We start from the raw sequence: 26,493 nt of genomic DNA, 5'->3' as shown, positions 1-26,493 counted from the left end.
AGAACATTTTAAAAGAACCCAAGAGAACATAACCTTTTCCCTTAAAATGTCCCATTGTGGATAAGATAACTCTTACATATTCGATATTATTGGAAATGTAATGCAAAGTAATACCAAAGCATGGGATAATTTGGGGGGAATACTTTTTGTTTTTACCAAGCAATGTGTAACACACAAAGCTGGAAACTTGCGTGGCACTTCTCAGTCCTTGCCTGTCATATGGTACTGCACATGTACATTTTCTAACACCTTCCAATTAAATTTTCTAATGTGACCGTTTCCTGCTTTTCACAAAACAGATTGTGCCAACCATACACCGAAACTTCCTTGAAGGGTACATGATTTATCATCCCTTTCACAGTAAAGACGTGCTTCCCATATCTCAACATGAGGCCAAAATAGAAGATGACTGAGGCAGAAAAAATGATTTCATTCTACTCCAACTGCCAAACAGATAGGTAGCTATAGCAGAGTGATCCTGTGTTAAGCTGATCAGACTTGGGGAAAGTATCACAAGCTCAGGTGCTGATGTGCGTGTGATGGCTGTCCTACTTGTTGAGAAGACAATTTGTACACTGCAAACATGAATATATTCCCAGTTGCCATGAGGAATCTCTTCTTTATGTGGGGCATTTGATAAAGCAGGTGAAGGAGTAAGTCCCAGACATATAATAGGTGCCCATTTTTCAGGCATGCATACTGTACTTGGGTTGCAATTTAAATGCTACCATTCTTGCTATGAGACTGATGCAAGAATGAGAGGATGGGACAATTGCTACTGCCCAAGTCTTCATCCATTTTCTGACTGACAAGGTGTGTAACAGTTGGCCAAAGAGAAAGGCTATATCCTACAACAGATTTAGCAAGAGAGGTTACTGCTTCCAGAACACAAAATCATTCTCTTCTCCCAAGCTACAAAACTATTCAATGCCTTAGAGCTCAGGAGCAAGGACTCTGAATTTCGAAGGAAGCAGAGTCAAAGGACTGAGGGGGTTCTCCTTACAAAAGGCAGGATTCAATGCTATGAACTTGCTTTAGCCCTGTCTCCAAGATCATGAGCTACTATGCATTCTTTTCTTTGTTGTCAGGAATTAAGATGCTGTTCACAACTCATCATCAGACAATTGACATTTTAGGCAATAGTGGCTACATATATATCCATTTTAAAGTAAAAGATAAAATAGTTTCTTGTGGGTTTGTTTTTTTGGGCTATGTAACCATGTTCTGGAAGAATTTATTCCTGACATTTCACCAGCATCTGTGGCTGGCAGCTTCAGAGAATGTTGGCATGGAAGTGAGTGGGATATATATAAGGTATACTGTGTGACCCTCGGTTGAGAGTAACATCAGGAATAAACTCTTCCAGAACACGGCCACATAGCCCCAAAAACCCACAAAAAATTATGGATGCCGGCCGTAAAACCCTTCAACTTCACAAAAGATAAAATACTAGTATTATAAACAGTCCTTACATTATAATTCTGACACATTTGATCACATCAGTTCATGCTATAGATTTTATAAAATTGGATTCTTTGCATTTTAGCTTGTTTAAAAAGGCAGTTTCTTCAGGATGCAGTAGCTCAGCAGTTAAGACTCTGATTCTGACGACTGTAAGATCAGCAGGTCAGTGCGGTGAAACAGACGAAGAGGAAGAAGTGGCTAGAACCGCTCCTGGCCCAATCACCCCAGAGCCCACTGCTGCAATCCCAAATGGATCACGGCAGGAAACGGAAAAAATCTGCTCCTTTTTGGGCTGCCTTAGTCGGCCCTGGCACAGCCTCATTGCAGCTTCTGTGTGGGTTTGGTCTGGGTCATGTAATCGCCACGTCCCCAAGCTGCGCAGAAGCTGGCTTTTTAAGCCCATCTGTTTTAGGCCTCAGCCGTTCGAGGCCCAAGCACTACATGACGGAGTGAGCTTCCATCACTAGTCCTAGCTTCTGCCAACCCAGCAGTTCAAAAGCGTGTAAAAGTGCAAGTAGATAAATAGGTACCACTTCGATGGGAAGGTAACAGTCATGCTGGCCACATGACTCAGAGTAGTCTTTGATAATGCTGGGTCTTTGGCTTAGTAACAGAAATGAGCACCATCCCCTACAGTTGGACACAACTTGACAGCCTTGTCAAAGGGGAAACCTTTACCTTTAAAAGGATAGAAGCCCTACCAGCTGTTCAACTGCCCCTTGGGACTGATTCTTACTTACACCCAGAACATGAAAAACACTAGGCAAACTCCTGCACTTTTGGAATTCTCTAGAAGACTAAAAGAATTTCACATACGTAATGCAGACATCAGATCTTGACAGCTAAGCAGAGTCTGCCCTGCTTAGTAATCAGATGGGAGACCACCAACCAAGTGTTGTAGGTTATTTCAGAAGAAGAAACTGGCAAATCCACACCTGAGTATCCCTTCCCTAAAAAAACACTATGAAATTGCCATAGGTCAACAGGCAACTTGAAGACACATACATGAACAATGCAGGTAGAAGCCGGCATGTGGATCTACTGAGATATTAGCCTGAATGTAACAAAATCACACTAGAGGATGAAAAGCAGGCCTGTACAATGTACAGCCCAGAGGCTGCATATGGCCTGCCACAGGATTTCAGGCAGCCTGTGAGCATGTGGAACAATTTCAAGGTTCCTCCGCCAGTCAGCCTCCTCCTGAGGAGAGGGCATGCAGAGGAGGGGACGGAAGGGTGAGCAATTGCCCTGCAAGTCTCCTTCGGCACCCAATTTTCTCCTGAGGAAAAGGAGCGTGTCCAGAGGAGGGCGACTAAAATGGTGAAAGGTCTGGAAACCTTGCCCTATGAGGAACGACTCAGGGAGCTGGGGATGTTTAGCCTGGAGAAGAGACGGTTAAGAGGTGATATGATAGCCCTGTTTAAATATTTGAAAGGATGTCACATTGAGGAGGGAGCAAGCTTGTTTTCTGCTGCTCCAGAGAACAGGACCCGGAACAATGGATGCAAGCTACAGGAAAAGAGATTCCACCTGAACATTAGGAAGAACTTCCTGACAGTAAGGGCTGTTTGACAGTGGAACAAATTCCCCCGGAGTGTAGTGGAGTCTCCTTCCTTGGAGGTCTTTAAGCAGAGGCTAGATGGCCATCTGTTGGGGATGCTTTGATTTGGATTTCCTGCATGGCAGGGGGTTGGACTGGATGGCCCTTGTGGTCTCTTCCAAATCTATGATTCTATGATTCTATGATTCTAGGAGGAGCAGGAAGAGGACAAAGACAGATGAACAGTCGCCCTGTCCTGCAAGGCTCCTCCACTGTTCTGCTTTCTCCTGAGAAGGCTGGGAGGAGGAGGGGGGCAAGGCTCCTCTGCCGCCTGGCTTTCTCCCAAGGAGAAGGCCAGGTGGCGACAGAGAAGATTCCTCCTCCAGCCTGCTTTGTCCTGAGAAGGCCAGGCAGAGGTGGCAGAGGAGGATGGGCAAACACCCACCCTGCAAGGCTTTTCTGCTGCTCAGCTTTTCCCTGGGAAGGACAGGTAGAGGAGGAAGAGGAGGATAAGCAAATGCTCCCCTGTAAATCTCCTCCTTTGCCTACTTTCTCCTGAGAAGGCAGAATGGCAGAAGTGGAAAAGGGGCAAATGCTCACCTCTCAAGGCTTCTCTGTCGCTCAGCCTTCTCTCGAGGGGAAGTTTGGGTGGAGGAGGAGGACAGGCAAGGCTGCTCTGCCACTCGAGTTTCTCCTGAGGACAGGGCTGGGCAGAGGAGGAGAAGAACGGAATTAATAGTAATTAATTACAATTAATATTATTAATATTAATAATTAATATTTAATTCAAACCTTTATGCGACCCAAAAAAGCTTAGCTTATTTTAATTTTGGTTCCCAACTACTGTCAAGCTGTGCAGGTCTGATGTAAAGGCCCCCTTTCTCCTGACAAGTGGCATCACTAGGGGGGTGCAGACGACACTAAGTGATACTCTTAAGGGGGACTGACACCACTGCTCTTCAAACACCCTACCTTTTGACAGAAACAAGCTGTGGCATTCACCTGCTTCTCTTTAAAATACTTTAAAAGATGGTGGGAGTGGGGCGAAGTTCAGTGGGAGGAGAAAGGAGCAGCCCCAGAATTTTTTTTAATTAAATTTCAAAATTTTAATTGTTATTCTTTTTTAAAGAATTTTTATTCTTTTAAAATTTTCTTTAAAAACATCACATTTTAACAAAATCTTCACTTTGTACTGTATATGTAAATACATTTAAATTGTGCATATGATATTGTAAATTGAAGGTATAATTTTAATTTTGCTAGTTCTTTATGTCACAACTATTAGCATTACATTCAGTGGTATATGGGAATTACAATTTACAAGTAACATTAGCGCAAGAAAGCATTATTAAGGATTCTGTATGGTGTGGTATGGGAGGAGGTCAATGGGGGTAGTGGTGACATCGTGAGTTACTGCACCGGGTGAAGCCAACCCTAGTGACACTACTGCTCCTGACTAATATATTACTTTGTTGAAATTGCCAATGAATGTTACTTTCACAACCAATTTTTAAAAAAACTTCAAATACTATAGCAAAGTTTGAGATGGAACTGCTTAAGGAAAAGATACAATTCAACACCACCTGAACAATCAGATCAACCCCAGAAGATGCTTTTAAAAGCTTAAGGGATGGAGGAGCTTAAGCCTTATACCAGTTATTCCATAAAAGAGAGATGCATATTAAATTATTTTTGTCTTATAAGATGAATTGCAAACATAAACAAAACTTATTTTTTGCCAGTTGTATTTTTGTGTCCTTAAGTCCACAAGTGCCAAAATTCACATCCAGAATTCCAGATTAGGAGCCCAGTTTTAATGCATTGAGTACACTCATCCCTCCATATTTGCAGCTTTGATATTTGCGGATTTGATTATTCACGGATTTGATTACAGTCGGCCCTTCTTATACACGGATTTTTTGTACACGGATTCAAGCATACACGGTTTGAAAATATTCCAAAAAAGTATAAATTTACCTTGATTTTCCATTTTTATAAGGGACACCATTTTGCTATCTCATTATATTTAATGGGACTTGAGCATACACGGATTTTGTTATACACGGGGTATCTTGGAACCAAACCCCAGCGTATAACAAGGGTCCACTGTAATATGTTATCTCTAGGAATATCTAGGTCCTCCAGCACTTGTTTGATTGCTATGTTCTCTCTAGGAATATCTAGGTCCTCAACCCATCCACTGAACCTCTCTCTGCTCCTGTGTAATGCCAAGTCAATAAAGAACAAAACTCATATTTTATATGATTTGTTTACATCCTGATCTGGCATGTATAACAGAAATTTGGCTGGGGGATGATAGTAGCGTAATGTGGAGGCAAGCTCTCCCAGCCGGGTATACCGTCAGCAAGCAGGTGAGGGAAAGTGGGGGGGGGGGAGGAGTGGCTATAGTCCATAAGAACAACCTTATCTTGACCAGGATACCTCTCCGAAACTAAAAACCACATCAAGGATATGTACCTTTGCCTGTAGGCAAGGGATAGTCTAGGGGATTCTGTTGGTATACCGACCACCCTGTTGCTTAATAGACTCCCTAGCCGAGCTGACACAACTGGTCTTGGAGCTGATGTTGGAAACTCCCAGGCTTATCGTCCTGGGGGATTTCAACATCCCCCTCGAGATCAGTTCTTCAGGTCTAACAGGTGCAGCTTGGGAGTTCATGTGTGCCACGACCAACATGGGCCTATCCCAGGTTGTCTCTGGGCCTACGCATTGCACAGGTCATACCCTTAATGCGTTTTTTTTGTTCGGAACAGGAACATCTGTGGGCGGAGGTCATTTCTACCTCCGCTCTGTCATGGACAGACCATTTCCTGGTCAAGGTTGGACTTAAGGCCATTCTTCAGGGGCCCCCTGGGGGTGGTGGACCTACTAGGTTCCAGAAAGCCTTAGAGGGTATAATGGGTGGTAGTGACGGTGATTCTGTTGAAGCCTTGGTATCCACCTGGAACAATGATCTTACTAAGGCTATAGACACTATCGCTCCTGAGCATCCTTTCCAGCCCACTTCTAACAGAAATCCTTTGTACAGTGCTCCCTCGGGTTACGAATTTAATTCGTTCCGCGGCGCCGTTCGTAACCCGATACATTTCGCAACCCGAAAAGCCGCTGGAAAGCCGCTAGCCGCTAGCCGCGCTTTGAATTTCGCGCCGAAACGCGCCGAAAAGATCTTCGTAACCCAAAAAATCCTTCGTAAGCCGGAACAGTTTTTTTAAATATAACTTTTTCGTACCCCGGAAATTTCGTAACGCGGTGAATTCGTATCCCGGGGTACCACTGTATACTGAAGATCTTAGAAGGATGAAATGGTCTGGACAACAACTAGAGCACCGCTGGTGTTAAGACTCGGCACTTATCCAACAAGACACGTCATAGGACTTTTCTTAAAGCCTATTGAGTGGCAATAGATGCAGCAATAGATGCAACAAAGAAATCTTTCTATTCTGCATCTATTGCTCTGTGAAGTCTTGTCTAGCAGAGCTTTTCAGGGTGGAACGACTCCTTCCACCCTGAACCCCATTACAACCTACAGAGGCCTGCTGCAACGTTTTAATGACTACTTCGCAGATAAAATCTCTCTGATAAGGGCTGACTTAGACGTATTAGTACAGAAATGAAAAGAGAGGTGTCCAGTGGCTCCGTTAATGAGGTTTTATTGGATCAATTTCGGTCTATGAGTACTGAGGACGTAGAAAGGCTGCTCGGAAAGGTTAAAAAGACCACTTGCCCTCTTGATCCCTGCCCATCCTGGCTAGCTATCCAGGGAGGCAAGGCAACTTTGAGTTTATTAAGATCAATAATTAACACCTTCTTCAAGGAAGCATATTTTCCAGCCAGTTTAAAAATGGCTGTGGTTAAATAGCCTGGAGAGATTCAACTACAGGCCAGTTTCTCTTCTTCCGTTTTTGGGCAAGGTGATCGAGAGGGCAGTTGCAAACCAACTCCAAGCAGTCTTGGATGAAACCGATTATCTTGATCCATTTCAAACTGGCTTCAGGTCAGGATACGGAGTGGAGACTGCCTTAGTCGATGGTCTCTGTCTGGGCGTCGACAGGGGAAGTGTGACCCTGTTGGTGCTCTTGGACCTCTCAGCAGCCTTCGATACCATCAACCATAGTATCCTTCTGGAATGCCTGAAAGAGTTAGGAATCAGCGACTGTGTTGCAGTGGTTCTGGTCCTACCTCTTGGGCAGATTCCAGATGGTGTCACTTGGGGACAGTTATTTATCCAAGAGGAAGCTCAAGTCGGCTATTCCTCAGTGTGCAATTCTGTCCCCAATGCTGTTTAACATTTATATGAAGCCGCTGGGTGAGATCATCTGGAGACATGGGGCATGGTGTTATCAATACTCTGATGACACCCAAATTTGTTTCTCTATGTCTCCGACTGCTTCCATGACCTAGGAAGGCATCTCCCCTCTGAATAACTGTCTGAGGTCAGTAATGGATTGGATGAGGGAAAATAGACTTAAGTTGAATCCAAATAAAACAGAGGTACTCGCTATAGGAAACCCTGCACTGGGTATGGAGATTTGTTCACCACTCTTGGACGGGGTCACATTTCCCCTAAAGGACTGTGTCCGCAGCTTGGGGGTACTTCTGGATTTGTCGCTTCAGCTGTCTTCCCAGGTTGGTGCGACAACTAGGAGTGCCTGTTATCAGCTTTGGCTGATACACCAGCTGCGACCCTACCTGGAGCAGAGGGACCTAGAAACGATTGTACATTCATTGGTTACCTCTCATCTTGATTTCTGTAATGCGCTCTACATGGGGCAACCCTTGTGCCAAGTTCAGAAGCTGCAATTGACTCAGAATATGGCAGCCAGGTTGGTTGTAGGTAAAGGTAATCCTACCCTATTACACCTATATTGAAATCTCTTCATTGGCTGCCTATTAGCTTCCAGGCTCAGTACAAGGTGTTGGTTATTACCTATAAAGCCCTACATGGCTTGGGTCTAGCATATTTGAGGGAACGCCTTCTCCCATACAATCCTTCCCATGCACTTAGGTCCTCTGGGAGGAACTTACTCCAGCCAAAGGAAATCAGGCTGGTGGTGACTTCCCAGAGGACCTTTTCAGCTGCCGCTCCTAAAATATGGAATGACCTACCGGAAGAGATCTGCCATATTTCATCTTTGGAGGTGTTTAAAAAGGCAATAAAGACGGATCTCTTCCGGCAGGCCTTTCCAGACTAACGTCCAGCTGAATTAACCAAATTGATCCATTCACTCTTTCACTGCCTCTCCTGATGGTCTCTTGAGGAAGAATTCAACCTGTGTCGATCCTTAGTTACAAAATTTGTAACTAAGTACCCTTTACTGGGGATATTGTATTGTGTCTTGATGTTTATGTGTAATTTTATCAGAAGGAGGGAGAGTTAAGAGAATTAGGGAAATTTTTTATTATTGTCTGTATATCTGTTTTATTGGATTATTGTTACTTGCCTAGATGCCGGAAGGGAGAGGCAGGATATAAATAAATAAATAATTATTATTATTATGTCTGTGATCAATATATGCTGGAGGTTGACCACAGAATTGCACTGGAGGACCTACAGATGCTAGAGAAGTGTTCTGTTGCACTGAAAGACCTAGAGATTGACAATATTCTACAGTCGGCCCTTCTTACACAGATTTTTTATACATGGATTCAAACATCCACGGTTTGAAAATGTTAAAAAAAAAGTATAAATTTCAAATATCAAACCTTGATTTTCCATTTTTTAAATAAAATTGTATATGTCATTATATTTAATGGGACTTGAGCGTCCACGGATTTTATTATACATGGGGGATCTTGGAACCAAACCCCAGCGTATAACAAGTGTCCACTGTACTAGACATTTGTAGCTCCTCCAGTGCAGTTCTATGGTCAGAGTCTGTCAGAGGATGTTTTTGTTATTTGCGTTTTTTTCCATATTAACAGGGGGTCTTGTGCCCCTAACCCTAGCAAATATGGAGGGACAAGTATACTTACTATTTACATATGGATTCCAAAGTGTCAGCATCGCACATAACAGCTTGGGTACTACAGAATTAGCTTTTGACTATTTTCTGTATGCAACCACATCTTGGCTCCCAAACAATATACAGCATTAAAAAGAAAACACAGAAACCTCCATTATCCTTCAATCCTCAAATCCATTCCAAGGGGATATCCTTATGTTCTTATAGTATTTTGGTGGCTGCCAAATGAAAAACATTACTAACACCTAAATGACTACTGAAAACATTAATTTCTCTGGTCCGTTTTGCAAAGACAACTCCTCTCCACAAAACCACTTCACTACAAGTAAACAAACAGAAACCTCTGACCTAATCAAAACATGAATTTGGACTGAGGAGCATTAACAAGAAATGGGGAGGGGGTGGGTTAAGCATCTGACCATCATCCTATAACCCTACAGATAAACCAATACTCCCTATACATAAGTGATAGCTGTTTCAGCCATATGACCTTGTCTGCAATTTGCTGTCATCTGTTTAAGTCCCTGCTACAAATCTCTCAGCTGGAAAGGTGAGCTTGGCAGATACTTGGGACAGGGCGTTTTGTGTGGCAGCACCCCACTGTGGTGCCCTCCTCATTAATCATCCATTGGACAGCTACCATTCTTTCTGTCAGGTTTTTAATTGTTAATGCCATTCTCTGACCCCATTGCTGCTCTGGTTTTACTTTAATCAAGATTTTTTCCCTTTTTCTTTTTTATTTAGACACCACAGAGACCACTTACTGAGTAGCATGCATTTCCTAAATAGACAAATAAACAAATATGGGTTGACCTATCACATCTGCAAAACTATTAGACTCTTTGTAGCTACCTAATAGTTGTCCAATCTCAATAATTAATTTAGAAAGTAAAGCTTGAGAGACCCAAAAATGAAGTTACAATTCTTCAAGTAACTAAGTAAAATGTGATGTGACAAATATACTGGTGCTTGGCTTAGAGGTTTATATGAATTTAAACGAAGGAGAAAGGTTTATTCATTCTTTAGGTGCTTGTATACATTACATACATTAATATCTATAGTATAAAACCAGCTCTTAGTAGTCTTAAAATAAAGCAAATCCATGCCAGAAATGGCATAAGAGAGAAGCATTACTGAAATAATAAATGCCTGCCACATAAATACATTTCTTTAATTAGATAACAATCAGTTCTATTCAGCATTTCATCACAATAATATTTTGCCTGATTTACAAGGAACATTGAAATATTCTTTGACTTCTAAAGTGCTTTCAAGGTTGAAAATGCAGAGGAAACCAAAGCATTGCGTTTGCAAGACCTGAGCAGGCTGTTAATAACAGGCTCTTAGATATCTCTTATTCATATGACTACCATAAGTAAAAGCTTACTTGATAGTATATAACATCAACAAAGGCAGGCTAATAACTCATTCAGAGTGCAAGCTGCATTTAACCAGCATACAAAACCCGTCAAGCAAAGTCACAATTCTATTATTCGAGAAGCTGAAAGCTTCTCCTTCACGTACTTTCCCTGTCCCCAATGGGACGGACTTTAAAACAGCATACACTAACAACATGCTGGGCAATCCTGCACCCAGTCAACATATACTGGCTTCAACAAGTGCAGAACAGTTTGAGAGTATTGATGTGTCACAGGAGATCAAATTCTACTTTAGTGGATCATAAGGCTGTCAACAAATAATTGGGAACTGCTGATAAAGCCCATTCCTTCTGACTGCTAGACATAACTGGAGACAAACCATGCTAAGGGGACGCTGTAAGATCAAAGCCACGGAGAAGGTGGACTAGGAACTCCAGTGCAAGAAACTGGTGAATTTGCACTTTTAGAGAGGAAGGGGGAAAAATAATCAGTTAAGAAGTGAAGATCTTCACCAGGCATAGGAAGTCAAATATAGTGCTGAATGGACTACAAATTCAAAGTTGGATTTATTTCATTTATTAAAATATTTCTATCCTGCTCTATATCACAATTATTCTAGTACTTTGATTTGTATATTGCTTGGATCCAACCTGTTATTCTATCTCCCATATTCATCCTTTTCAAAATTTCTGAAATCACATTCCAGTTCACATTATCAAATGCCTTCTGAAAATCAATGAATATTAATGCTATTTTTTCTCATTATGTAGCTCATGTTCTATTAGGTCTAAAACACACCTTACATCATCCTTTAAATGCCTTTTGGGGAGGTATCCACGTTGGTCTTCGTGTATCCAAATGTTCAACACTTTTTTCAATCTGTTTGCAATAATTGAGGTAAAGAGTTTATAATCAACATTTAAAAGTGAAATAGGCCTATATATTTCTGTACCATCTTTCTTAATTAATGTAATATTTGCTTCTTCTCAAGTGTGTGCTAGAGTATCCTTTTTGATGTCATTCATTAAGTCTATCGGTATATCTTGTAAATAATGTATTGCTGTCAGGGCATCTGGGCCTGGGGCTTTGCCATTTTTACTTCTTTTAATCGCTTCTATTATTTCATTTTGTGTTATTGATTGGGTCAAAAATAGCCTTTATTCTTCATTTATGACAGGAATATCACATTCCTGTCATAGGTATTTCTTAATTTCCTCATTGTCTATATTTTTATCTTTAAACAGCTCTGAATAATATTTCTCAAAACCTTTTATAATTTTTCTTTACTCAATATAAATCTTTTTCCCTTCGTTAATTTTTGTTATTAATCTATTTTCTCTTTCTTTTTTCAATTTTCTTACCAGCCATGTGTTTGGTTTGTTGGCATTTTGGAAATAACTATATTTAATATATCTTACTTTACCTTACTTTCTTCTGTTAGGTCCTTGACTATTTGTTTTCTTAAAGTTTTAATTCTTCAAGTACCTTTTTATTTTGAGGTTTCTAATGTGTTTCTTGTTCTTTATTTCAAATTTCCTCATTGATCTTTTGCATTCTTTTTTCTCTTTGATTTTTTAGTCTAATGTTTTGTTGAATGAAAAACCCTCATGATCGCCTTTGAAGCATGCCAGATCATCTTCTTGTCTGTAATTTCCTTAAAATATCTTATCTAAAGTATAGTTTGCTTTTTCTATTATATTCGTATATTTAAGTAAGTCACCATTTAATTTCCAAATGAAATCTTGAGATCTATTTGTTTTTACGGTTAACGAAATAGTGGTGTAATGGTTTGAGCACTGGAGTACCACTCTGGAGACCAAGGATTGACTCCTCACTTGTCCATAGAAACTCACTGAATGACCTTGGCCAGGTCACTCTCTCTCAGCCTCAGAAGAAAGCAAAGGCAAATCCCTTCTGAACAAATCTTACCAAGAAAACCTAATGACAGGTTTGCCTTAGCTCAGGGTCACCAGAAGTCAGAAACAACGTGAAGGCAAACAACAAGAAAGAGTGATGTAATAGTCACCAAAGGCAAGAAATCTCCCAAACAACTTTCAGAAAGCACATTGTCCACAGTCCAGCAATACCGTTATCTCCAGAATGGGAGCAGGCATGTGAAAGTACTTAACAAATTGCTTCACTTCTTTTCCAGTGGAGCGCTGACCTTTATTTAACAGCAAAAAATAATAAAAAAATAAACCCCTTCAGAAATGATGTGTAATGCAATACATCCACCTAATGTACAGTATATTATCTTTACCTACTATTAAATCCATCTGTATATCTAGGTCTTCATCTATCCTACTACATCTTTAATAACTTACAGTATATTTAGGGATATTCCAGCCCAAAATATATTTCAGGCCCCATGTCCAGGTACTTGTTTCTTAGTGTTATAACACAGCAGTATTAGCACAAGATCACACCAACAAAGACAGGTTCTATTTACAGTTCTTCCTATACAGCATGATTCTGGAAGCTTACGTTTACATTGCAGAGTTTTCAAGATATGTTTCTCATCTTCAGCCTTCAAAAAGGCTAAGAGCCAATTCATGTAACTGCTGAGGCCATGGGATTTGGCAGGAAAGGCACTTGAAAATCCTACATGGGCTAGCTCCATATTCATATTGTGTTGTGTGCATCTGTGACTGGGAATATGAATCAGTTTCTGTTATGTCATTACAAATTTTGTTTTTTATGACTCTCCCAATATAATTGGCAGCTCTAGCCAGGGAAGGTTTTTCAAATAGATTTGTTTTAAACTGTTTTAATCCTACAGATTGTTTAATTATATTTTAACAGAAATATTGTATATGTTTTACCTATCTGTTTTCATCTATATATGTTTTAATTTCTGTAAGCTGTCTCAAGTTCCAGAGGCCCTTGGAGGTGCTTAATTTGGTGGAAAATATGGGGCCAAAATGAGATATAGGCAGCATTTTGCACTACAAAGCTAGAAATACTCGGTCAGATCTATCCATTCAGTCCAGAGTTATATATTCTTGTTGTCAGAAGAAACCTAAGGTCTCTGAAGGAAGCATTATTTCCTATCATGCCACCAGATTCTTTTGAGCTGGAGTTGCCTGGATTGAATCCAGGACAGTCTGTATGTACCTGAGACTAAAATATGGTTTATCACCACTTACTACTTGCAGCAGAGTAAAATGTGTGCATGAAGTGAGAACAAATGGTTATCTGAGACTCTGTTATAGAGAATGAGCTTAGATATCCCTCTGCTTGAAAAAAGGGCAGAAATAACATTTCGGAGGTACAATACTGATCCATCAACAGTTATTTCAGTATGTTCAATCCAAATTTGAGAAAATAATTCATGATGCTGTGCAAATCCAGAAACAAATGCCCTCTCACAACAAACCTGAGATGGAATCCACAAATAAAACATAAAACAAACTACAGGTTCTGTCTCTGCAGCAGCACCTGTGCCTATGTTCATACTCCATGATAATAAACCATGAAGGAAAGTTATTTATCCGCAGCAAGCCATGATTCTCATGGATCCCTGTCTTACCATGCTCAGTGAATATGCCTTATGAGAGGTTGGACCAATTTAAGCTGCATTTTCTCCAAGAAATCATGCTTCTACATAGAGATGTGAACTGATGGTACATGAGGTACTCTACACAAAAATCTTTTACATTCTGGCTGTGTTAATAGTACAGTACTTTATGCATCTGTCTATACAAACCAAACATGGAGGCAGAGGGAAACAGCAGCAGAAATGATTATGCAATTCTCTATTTAGGTGATTATTACTCTGTTCCATTTTTCTTGCATTTCAAATGAATAGCAGCTATAAAGATTTGAGAGAAGTTATTTCTGGTTTACCACAGGTCTCTACCAAGTGTCATAATATTTTACGGCAATGAAACCTATCAGAAGTCAACTTACTGCATGTTACTCAAATCACAAAAAAATTACCAAACATGCACTGGTTGCTGAAGATCAATAAACAAGTAGATTTTGAGATCTGTTTTCCTCTTATTCTAGAAAACTATAAATGGAAAAGATTATGTAGTCAAAGAGAAGCTTCCCAAACTGTACACCAGAAATTTTGTTTTAATTGTGGGGGGAACCTATCACTATTATAAACTCTATAAATTAGTATAACACCGATTATTTTTGTACAAGCCAAACTTTTAAATTGCATCTTGTTACATTAATAGAGAATAAGCCCTATCTAAGTCAGTGGGACTTATTTCCATGTCAACAAGCTTAAGATTACACTGCATGATTGCAACCCTGAATACACATACACACTTACTTGAGCCAAGTCCTGTTGAAATATGTACAACAATTAAATTTAAACGCATTATAATTTTTGAAATTGGTATGTTTCTACCAATCCATTAAAGGCTTCCACCCCCCTCCCTTACACCCACACAAAAGATACTGACAGAATGTCTAATACTATCTAAGAAATTATCACATATATCATTGACAGTACTTGCTTTGTGGAAATAAGGGCTGTGAACACAATTCAGGTGTCTTCAACATGATGTGCACCCTGTTCATGGCTTTGCAATACAATCAGTCCACTACTCCCAGGAGGAAGAAAGAGAGAATAAATAACAGACTGGCCTGAAAAACTATTTATAGGAAAGGGTGTGAGAAAGGACTTAAGGGTGATTTCATATGACTTATTTGACTAACAGTCTGAAACATATGCTTTCCCCAGAGCTTTCTGTTTGTTTAACCTCAGCCATGTTACAGCAAGAGGCATCCCACAACTGTCTTTCTTGCTAGGAAGTTGCACCGTGCCCAATTGGCTCAGATTTAAGATCTAAATCCTGAAAACCAGGTTGAGAGCATCTGAGTAAAAATTAAGGGGGAGGCAAACAACAACAATGTCATTGTAGGGGTGTACTACAGACTTCCAAGTCAGACTGAGGACTTGGATCATGCTTTCCAGGCACAAGTGATTGAAAATTCAGAAAGGGGTAATAGCGGATTTCAACTATCTTAGTATTTGTTGGAAGTCAAGCTCTATCAAAAAAGGTCCAAAAAATTCCTCACTTGCCTTGCAGACAAATTCATTATCCAGATGGTGAAAGAGGCAACTAGGGGATCAGCTATTTTAGATCTGTTCCTAACCAACAGTGATGACGTGGTTAATGGGGTGGAAGTGGCAGGATGCTTAGGTGGGAATGCCCATGCATTCCTGGAGGTTGTTATACAGTGGGAAGGGGAAGTCAAGCGTAGTCAGACATTCATTCTAGACTTTTAAAAAGCTGACTTCAGTACACCTAGGGTAATTCTGACAGTGATGCCATGGACAGGAATACTAAAAGACAAGGTGGTTCATGAGGAATGTGAGGTTTTTTTTAAAAAAAGTGAAATACAGAAGCCACAAATTGAAACAGTTCCAGTGAGAAGGAGATATTGGTGCTGTCTAAAGAAACCAGGATGAATGTCTAAAGAACTTTAAGATGAAGTTGAATGCTTTTATTGTGACAGATTAGCATGTAAATCACTTCCTCTCCACCAAAAGTATATATACTCCACTCTCTTCCATGCCAGCATCCTCTGAAGATGCCAGCCACAGCTGCTGGCGAAACGTCAGAAATAAACTCTTCTAGAGCACGGCCTCATAGCCTGAAAAACCCACAAAAAACTTTCAGCTATGCTAGGATCTAAAATGGGCATATATGAGAAACAGAAAAGGTGGAAATCACCAAAGAAGAATTCAAACAAATAGCCATCTTGTGTATGGAAAAAGTCAGAAAAGCTAAAGTGCAGAATGAGGTCAGGTTTGCCAGAGAGGTTCAAAACAATAAAAATGGCTTTTTGGGTTAATGTTCATAATGAAAAGAACGAACAAGAAAATGGTAGGGGAGAAGATGGTGAAACATTAACAGCCTTGAATCCCATTTTGGAAGATGGGATATAAATCCCTTAATTAAATAAATTGCAGGGGACAGGAAAAAAGGCAGAACTACTCAACACCTTCCTTGCCTCGGTCTTCTCCCAAAAGTAAAACACTGCTCAGCCTGGGGAAAATAGAGCAGATGATGCAGTAGGGAAAATGCAACACAGAAGAGGTAAAGAGGTAGTGAAGGAATATAGTACTTAGCTACTCTAAATGAATTCAAATCCCCAGGGGCAGATGAACTGCATCCAAATATATTAAAATAACTTGGAGAAATAACTTCAGAAGAACTGTGAGAATTCCTGGGGAACAAGAGAAGTCCCAGCACATTGCAAGAAGGCAAATGTTGTCCCCATCTTCAAAAAGGGAGAAAAAGAAGACTGACAACTACTGTTCAGTCAGCCTGACATCAATACCAGGAAAGATTATAAAGAAGAACATTAAATAATCTAAAGGCACTTAGAACAGAATGCTGTGATCGGTTAAAGTCAACATGGGTTTGTCAAAACAAGTCATGCCAGACTAATGCCATCTAATTCTTCATAGTTACAAGCTTGGTAGATGGAGGGCCTGCTGTGGGTGTAGAATACCTTGATTTCAGTAAGGCCTCTGACCAGGACCCCATGATATCCATGCCAAAAAAAAAAGTTAGTAAAATATGACTAGACAATGCAACTGTTAGGTGAATTTATAAATGATTGACTGGCCAAACCAAAGGATACTCAACAATGGGTACTCCTCATCCTGGAGAGAAGTGAGTAGCAGGGTGCCACAGGCTATTCAACATCTTTATCAATGACATGAATGATAAAACAGAGGGCATGCTTATCAAATTTGCAGGTGACAGTAAATTTAGAGGTGTAGCTAATACCCCAGAGGACAGGATCAAAATTCAAAATGACCTTAACAGATTAGAAAGCTGAGCAAAAAATAACAAAATGAATTTCAACAGGGAGAAATGTAAGGTACTACACATAGGGAGGGAAAAAATGATGATATAGAATGGATGACACCTGGCTTGACAATAGTACATGAGAAAGGGATCAAGTAGTCTTAGTAGACAACAAGCTGCAGTCAACAAGTTGGAGTGATGCAGCAGCTAAAAAAGCCAATGCAATTCTAGGCTGCATTAATAGGGATATAGTGTCTGACTCTAGACTGAGGGAAGTAATAGTATCATTTTGCTTAAGTTAGACCTCACCTGAAATACTGTGTTCTGGGCACCACAATTCAAGAATGATGTTGACAAGCGGAACATGTCCAGAGGAGGGTGACCAGAATGGTAAAAGGTCTGGAAACCATGTCCTATGAGGAGCGGCTATCGCCTTACTCTGAGTATGACAGAGAGTGTGACTTGCCTAGTGAGTTTGCATGGCTGAGCAGGGATTTGTACCCTGGTCTTCCAGAGTCCCAGTCAACAACCACTACACTGGCTCTTTTTAAAGGACACTACTTATTATTATTTGTTAAAAGTACTGTATATATTAATGATAAATCTCCAGGGATCTCAAAATTATGTGCAACAGAAAGGATAAAAACATTATTAAGAAATTGATTAAAAACCATTTTAAAAGCCAGTTGTTAATAAAACAAAAACAAACCAATGACCATGAAGAATACTACAGTTTTGGCTGTCTGATGGAAACTCAACAAAAATGTATGAATGTATGAGTTTTAGGCTCTGAGGAGAAGTGTAGTGCTGAACAGATGAGCCTTATCTAAACAAGGAATTTAGATAGATGGTCTTCTGGGGCTCTGCATCTTTTAGTTCTAGCAGCCTCTCCACATTTCACAAAAATAAGTGCTGCTAAAATGACTAGCAGCATGGGGAGGAGAGAGGACAACAGTAAACAAAACTTCAAGGGAGAAAAAATAATGCAAAGCATACTTCCAGAAACAAATGTGAAAAATGATAATATTTATTTGTATCCCGCTCTTTTCCCAAAACTGGGATTCAGAGTGGCTTCACAATATTAAAAAAATACAATTAAAACATAGAAAAGTAATACTATACAGAAAGAACCCAGAACAGACAGAATGTCTGTATTTTCTTGTCTGAACATCGTTTCTTCACCCACAGGCAATCTCTATCCCAAACATATTTGCCACTGTCACTAGAAATTTCATAATGACAACTTACAGTAAAAGTTTCTAGTCTGTCTTGCCATAGGAATGCCATTTTATAAATCACAGAAGCAGATAGTGCCTCTCTTAAAGAGGTGCCAGTCTGAATCTTGAGATGGTGATCCCATCACTGTTGTAGGATATGGAAGGAAATCTTTTCCAAATCCTGCACAAAGCAGGTACAAAAATCTATCTGTGCAGCAGAAAGCAGAACCTCAAAACAATAGCCAGAAACAATGCAGACCAACACACATGGCCAAACTGGGTGGATCTAGAGCAGAGGTTCCAATTAGGACCTGACTTGTTGGCTGCAGTCTTAGGTAATGATGGTAGCAACCAGGTGTACACATGCATTGCTTTCCACTTTATTGTAGGATGTGTCTCCTCAGTATGAGTCATCTTACATGAATTGCCTTGTTAGCATCTTTCTTCAATCACCAGCTACATCCTTGCAGCATAATGAGTTCTATGGATAGAGTGGGGGTGGGAAGAAAGGGGGAGAAGCTAAGCTTGAAGAAAAATTAACAGTAATATGTTACGTAACATAATTCATTAAGCGCCCTGCCCCCACTCCTAAAATAACTTGGTTCCATTAAATGAAAGGTGTGGGGGGGAGTAAAGTGGAGAGAAGATGAAGACAATTTTATTTATGCAATTTTCATTATGTTACTCATTACTTTTCAGAAACAAACAAAATCTAACAAATGGACTACATTTAGGGGAAAAACCTGAAATAAAGCACTGTAGCCCCCCCCCCCCCCCAAAGAAGTAGTACTGAATAAACATCTTGTTCCTTTTCTTTCTTTTGGGGAGAGGTTTCTCAATTATTTAATTTACTCAACTGCAGTTGGGGGGGGGGGGGCTTACATCATTATCAATTGTTACATGGTTTTCAAAAGTAATGTTATGCCCTCATTACCTCCCAAAGTAACATGTTATAGCTGTCATTTATCACTTATAAGTTCTGGGGAACGGTGTAGTAGAGGATAAATGATGTTCATTTTGAGAAGGAATTGTGGTAGGTGGTTTGCATTATTATCTCCATCATTTTTAAAAATGATTTCAGTTATTTCCTCACATTTTACAAATATAATTAGTGCTGAAATACTGATTATTAACAGCCTCTGCTATCAGCAAAACTGCAAGAAAAAAACAATGCCAAACAGAGGTTTAAGTGTCCCATCCCAGCTGCTGTACCTTGTAAGACTGCCCCTTTCTCAGTGATGCATGCCATTTCCATTTATGTTTCACTGCCACAGGTACAACAGAAGAAGCCTGCAGAATGCAAACCCCCAATACACACCTGGTTAGTGAAAATCAATGTAAATTTGACATACATCTCAAACGTGGTATGGGTTGCCATGTTACAATATTCACCGGCAACTGAAGTCATAAATGACAGAATTCCCTTATCAGAGTTCAGGTTCCAGAGCTAGCAATCACTTTTCTGAAACAAACAGTCTTTTGACCAGCCTCCCTTGCACTTTATTCCCTCACCCACAATAGTAAATATGCTCTCCTGGCCTTAAACACTGTGAACTTTCTCCAGAGACCGCCTCTCTCACTAGCCTCTTTTTATTTCATTTTCTTATCTCTGCCACTCCTTTTCCTGGATAGTTTCCTTTGTTCTTTCACAGGGATAACCTATATAATGCCCTGAATAAGTAGCATACATTGGAAGAGCAGGACTTAATCTTGATCAGAGTTGTGTACTGTAATGCTAAAGTATTGTTGTTATATATCGTCAAATCATTTCCAACTATGGCAACCCTAAGGCAACCTATCACAGGGATTGCTGAGGCTGAGAGTATGTGATTCATCCAACATTAACCAGTGGGTTTTCATGGTTGAGCAGGGAATCGAACCGATATCCAGGATGCTCAATGCTCAGGCCACTATAGTATACCATGCTTGCCTAAGTATAAGGAAGTAAAATTCTGTACTATATATTTAATGTAGTACAGTGAGCCATTGGAATCCACTGGGGTTTGGTTCCAGGATGCCCCACAGATACCAAAATCCATGGATGCTGAAGTCCCTTTAAATACAAATAAAATGGTGTCCCTTATATAAAACAGCAAAATCAAAGTTGCTTGACATAGATGCTTGAATCCATGGATAAAAAAAATATCAATGGATATGGAGGACTGACTGTATGCCATTTCATTCTTAGTCAATTCCCTGTTCTGTGTTCTTCCTTCATCCTTCTTACTTCTACCCCTCTGGTTACTGTTGAACTCCAGCTCCCGATGTATGCAAATTTGATAACTAAGTCTTTGGATGACAGAATTGGGGGCATACTTATCAAATCTGCAGATGACACCAAATTAGGAGGAATAGCTAATACCCCAGAGGACAGGATCAAAATTCAAAATGACCTGAATAGACCATAAAGCTGGGCCAAAGCTAACAAAATTAAATTCAACACGGAGAAATGTAAGGTACTGCACTTAGGGCGGGAAAATGAAATGCACAGATATAGGATGGGGGACACCTGGCTGAACAAGACTATGTGTGAAAGGGATCTAGGAGTCCAGACCTCAAGTTGAACATGAGTCAACAGTGCGATGCAGCAGCTAAAATAACCAATGCAATTTTAGGCTGCATCCATAGAAGTATAGCGTCTAGATCAAGGGAATAGTGCCACTGTATTCTGCTTTGGTCAGACCCCATCTGGAATATTGTGTCCAGTTCTGGGCACCACAAGTCAAAAAGGACATTGAGAAATTGGAGCGTGTCCAAAGGAGGGCGACTAAAATGGTGAAGGGTCTGGAAACCATGCCCTATGAGGAACAACTTAGGGAGCTGGGGATGTTTAGCCTGGAGAAGAGAAGGTTAAGAGGTGATATGATAGCCCTGTTTAAATATTTGAAGGGATGTCATATTGAGGAGGGAGCAGGCTTGTTTTCTGCTGCTCCAGAGAGCAGGACCCGGAACAACGGATGCAAGCTACAGGAAAAGAGATTCCACCTCAACATTAGGAGGAACTTCCTGACAGTAAGGGCTGTTCGACAGTGGAACAAACTCCCTTGGAGAGTAGTGGAGTCTCCTTCCTTGGAGGTCTTTAAACAGAGGCTGGATGGCCATCTGTCGGGGATGCTTTGATTGTGATTTCCTGCATGGCAGAGGGTTGGAGTGGATGGCCCTTGTGGTCTCTTCCAACTCTATGATTCTATAATTCTGTCCTCTCTGTCCCTTATTTTCTCTACATCCCAAGACTTTAGCCACTATCTTGAGAGGTTTTCAATTCCAGCCAAATGCACTCAAGGAAGCCAAACTCCAGAAAGGTCAAGCACCGATGGTGGGTTCTAAGAATAGTAGTATCTGTTGTACCTCTCCTAGAAGAAAATTACTGTAAACAGAGGATGGGCAATTGAAGCTCTCAAGACGTTTCAGTTGCAACTTCTCTCAGCCCTAGCCAGCCCAGCAAACAGTGAGAGACATCAGGAGCTGGAGTTCAATAACCAGAGAGGTAGAAAATGACTTGAAGGCGCACAACACACACACACAGTTATCCATTAGCACTTACATACTTTTTTGTCATTGTATGTGTTCAAGTAGTTTCCAACTTATGGCAACCCTAAGGCAAACCTATCATGGGGTTTTCTTGGCAAATTTCTTCAGTATGCTATTGCGATCCTCGGAGACTGGATGTTTGGTGACTGAGACTGAGTTTGGACAGCAAATGTTAGAAGACCTAAGTAAGAGCTGGGGAATCTGTGGCCCTATATTGTTGAATTACAACTCTCATCAGGCCAAGCTAGCGTAACTGCTGATGAGAGATAATGCAAGAAGCAGTCCAACATTTGGCAGTGTACATGTTCTACAGGCTTGACAGAGGTAATCTCAAATCATATCAGAAATGCACACAGAAAGTTGGTACCAGCACAATTAATCATGAATTATCACCGATTCACAGGAGATTGGATTATAAATCAGAAGATGTAGCAGAAGATCTTCATGAGTTGTAGCTGAATTTTCAGCTGCAGTTTATAAAAATATTCAGGCTATGTAGTTCCTGATCTTGTCCTACTCCTCTGTCACAAATCACAGATACCTACACACCTTCTTCCTCAACCAGCCAGAACATTTCAGGGGCTTTATCTCCACCTTCCAAAAACTTTACAAACGTGAGCAGAAGCTGTCCTTATAGAGGTCACATTGGAAAAATAAAAACATTTTGATGCAACAGTACTGAAACCATTTCATAGTAAAATAAATGTGTGGATACACACACTTTCTTCTAAAGTGGCTTAATAGTGTTTTGGCATGACACCTAACAGAAAAGGAAACATTATTTTTACTTTTCTTGCTTTCCTGAAAATGAGACACTGAGAACTCATACAGTATTAAAAGTTATACAATGAACCGTTTTATCGCTTGTATTTTAAGGTAATATTGTATCTTGTATCTTGTTTTGTTGATTTTTTGTTGTAATCCTGCCTCGATCCGCAGGGAGAGGCGGGTAATATATTATTATATTATTATTATTATTATTATTATTATTATTATTATTATTATTATACAGTGCCCAAGGAATGACAGAGAAGCAGTGGAATGGAAGTGGTGCCAAATAGTGCAGAAATTCCACAGTCTTTAGCGAGCACAAGTAAATGTAGGTTTCCATCTGCATCACACTACAATATACTTTAGTAAACCATCACAGCGCATATAATATTCCAGGCATCAAATCTTGTTTCTAGTCCAATGGAGATTATAATCAGAAAGCTCAGATCTCTCAGGTGAAGGGCTGAGTAATCATCTTTTGAGAAACTCTAGTATTAGAATGTTTCTTTTTTCAGAAATAGCATCATATTCCAATTGTTTGACTAGAAAGTGGCTCATTCTCAGAGCCAGGTTAATTACTGTCCATTTTACTTATTAAGAAACCCAGTGTATTCAGTGGGCTCAGCTCACATTTAAGTAAGTACAGGATTGCAACTTTGTGGTACATGGAGAGATGCAGTCATTGCATCTTCTAAAGGTCACCCATTTTTATCCAAGTACAGCAAGTGGATTTTTGAAGCCAAAGCCACTGGAAAATATTTATTCCAAATATTCTAAACTAAAGCACCCTGAGACCAATATCCAGCAAATGCTGTTTCAGTATCTGCCACCCTATTTGATAACTGAAGCAGCAACTAAAGTGTGCATTTTTAATAATATACAAGAGCTAGCTTTGTTTACAGACTCAGTCAAAGGGCAGTTTACAATATTAATAAAGAAAGTTAAAGAACCAACCCAAATATGCTGAGGCAACCTCATGATTATATGTGATCACATGTTTCCAAGTAGGAATGTCTTGCATCTGCTCATTACATTAAGAGAGGGCTTCAGCAGACCAACACAAACATTTGCAAAAGTTATTATATATATTTATTTCAAGTTACTACACACTTCTCAACACCTCACAATCTGCAGTTATCTATTTATACAATACTCTTCATATTAAATTCCAGGTGAGCATACAAATTAAAAAATAAGGAGATCCAGTATATTACAGAAATAAGACAAGGAAAAAATGGTAGCATTTCTTTCTCTTTAAAAAGAGGCTAAACAGCTACTTGCTGAAGATGCTTTAGCTGGAGATCCTGTACTGAACAGGGGGTTTGAGTCAGTGGCTCATGAGGCCCTTTCCAGCTCTATGATTCTATGAGATAAGAGCTAAAAAAACAACAAACCCACAAACACCTCAGAACAGACTAAAATTAAAATACCTTGGCAAATTAAAAAAAAAGTTTTTGTCTGACTCCTGAAGTGCTACCACCCTTGCACCAGGCCATTTTCTATTGGTAGTTTGCATTCAGTAGATGGCATGACACAGTTAAAGGAAGAAGAAAAAAAAGCCCTCATTCTTATTTATGTCAGCCTCATCCAAGGCAAGAAAAGCGAAGAGATAGGGGTTCAACAGATTGTCTTAAAGGATGACCACACTGATGGGGAACCAGGTATTGTATGAGCTATTGGTCCCAAGCTGTCCTTTATTAGCATCTTGAATTAGGTTCAGAAACAAACCAGGTAACCAGTGAAGCTCTTTCATAATTGACATAATATGAGCAAGACAAGACCTGTCATTCAAAATTCTGCCCCCCTAAGTACTTATATGAAGAAGACAAGGGTGACTGCTTTAAGATACGACTGGATTATTGTTGTGACAAATTATACAACATCTTCCAGTTCTGAGCTACCTGAAACCCTCTGCCATACTTACATACAAATTATACAACATCTTCCAGTTCTGAGCTACCTGAAACCCTCTGCCATACTTACATACAAAGAGAAAACAAAAATACTGAAAATTTACAGGGAACAATGTAAAGATGGCAATAGTTTATGCTAGGCTGCAGCTTTCTTTCACAATGTAAGGATGCTTAAACCTTAAAGCCAAATACAGAAGTTGAAACATTAACAAGAACTTAAAATGTTTGAATTTCAGCCTCAAATTCACACTAATTCACCTTTCATCTGACTCATCACACAAAAACAGTGTAATGATTCATGCACAGCCCACCCTATCACTGGATTGGGAGGTTCATCAGTGAATTAAGATGTAACCATGAAAGTCTATTATGGCATCTCATGCAAGTGCAAATGAGAGACAATGCAAGTAAAAATGTAAGCTATTAGCCTTTCATCTTTACCACCCATTGTTTTCTTAACCCAGCCAAAAATTGGATGCTTCTGAGAGATGCTCTCAGACGTCAACTTTAAAGAGTTTAATTTGGGGCGGGGGGAACAGAACCACAGATCGTTTACTGTTCAGATATGATATACTATTGGTAGTTAATACCTTCACATTTGCTGGGGTTACGGGTGAAGAAAAATAGTGAACATGGAAAAACTGCAAATAAAAAACAACACTATTCTTTTTACCTGAGAGAACACCACTCTAGGAATCTCCAGGTCCTCCAGTGCAACTCTGTGGTCGACATCTGCCAAAAATTGATCACAGAATTATGGTGGAGAATCTACAAATGCCTAGAGAAACGCTTTCTCTAGGAACATCTAAATTCTCCAGCACAACTCTATGGTCAACCTCTGGCAGAGTTGTGCTCTAGGACCTAGAAGTTCCTAAAGAGAACATATTAAGACCACAAATAATCAAAACCGCAAAAGTCAAAGTCACAAACATGGAGGGCCAATTTTACTCATACTGAATGATCTCAGAACCAAATAAGTTAATAATGTGAATGCAGTGGTGGTGTAATGGTTTGAGCATCAAATTAAAACTCTGGTGATCAAGGTTCCATTTCTGCTCAGCCAAACCCAGTGGGTGACCTTGGGTGAGTCACATACTCTCAGCTCAAGAAAACTCCATGATAAGGTTGCCTTGTGTCGGAAACAGCTTGGAGGCACACAACAACAACAGTAACAAATTAACACACATGTTTTTGCTACATGAAGTAGGTGATGCAGGGAAGCTAGAACAATCTAGGAACCAGGGGGTAGGTGGGAAAGGATGTATTAATTGTCTCCGTGTTAGGATCAAAACAAAAATTACCTCTCCACAATCTATTATTTGCATGCCAAAGAAAGTTCCCATTGGCAAGCCCATTGTGACAAGACAGAGGGGTGGTCACAGTCTTTTTAACACACCATATCTATTCATTTAGGATGATATGGATTAGAAACAACACTGGAAAACCATACTACAAAGGCAGAAATACCAGTGGTATATGTTCCTAGTACTAAACCTCACAAAACTGAGCCTCTTCTTCTAATGGAATCTTCTAGTGAGTTACGGAATGCAACACACTAAACAACAATGGTTGTTTAGCCTAAGGTTACAAAGATGGGGATCACGTATGATATAATAACCTAACCAGATCCACATCATGTGAAATCTAAATACTCTGGCAAGTTATCAACAACCTATCTGAAAGAAGAGTTACGAGGACACCCCTGCTACGCTTTGCTGTTGCTGTGTGACTTCAAGTCATTTCTGACTTATGGTGACCCTAAGGTGAACCTATAATGGGGTTTTCTTGGTAAGATTTGTTCAGAGGTTTGCCATTGCCTTCCCCAGAGGCTGAAAGCATATTACTCCAAATGCTATTAACTACCACAGGTACTTGGGTTGGAAATGAAACTATATGATATGGTGGACCTAGATCA

At 40.0% G+C, this 26,493-nt stretch overlaps 1 protein-coding gene across 3 annotated transcripts in view; it reads right to left on the bottom strand.

Moving 5' to 3' along the window:
• LOC149321662 (inositol hexakisphosphate kinase 1-like) overlaps nucleotides 1-26,493 on the bottom strand; it is a 49,472-nt gene that overhangs the window by 17,771 nt on the left and 5,208 nt on the right. The window contains exon 2 of one of the 3 annotated variants that reach the window (XM_089526504.1): nucleotides 3,605-3,710. The exons of the other annotated variants lie outside the window; for them this stretch is intronic. The gene's annotated coding sequence lies outside the window, so the exon portion shown is untranslated. The remainder of the gene's footprint in view (nucleotides 1-3,604; nucleotides 3,711-26,493) is intronic. 3 annotated transcript variants of the gene reach the window in all.

Source organism: Sceloporus occidentalis, unplaced genomic scaffold, assembly GCF_023333645.1.
Source record: "Sceloporus occidentalis isolate IW3139 unplaced genomic scaffold, rSceOcc1.0.p SCAF_1, whole genome shotgun sequence".
Classification (NCBI taxonomy): Eukaryota; Metazoa; Chordata; class Lepidosauria; order Squamata; family Phrynosomatidae; genus Sceloporus; species Sceloporus occidentalis.
This window is presented reverse-complemented; position numbering and strand designations above follow the sequence as displayed.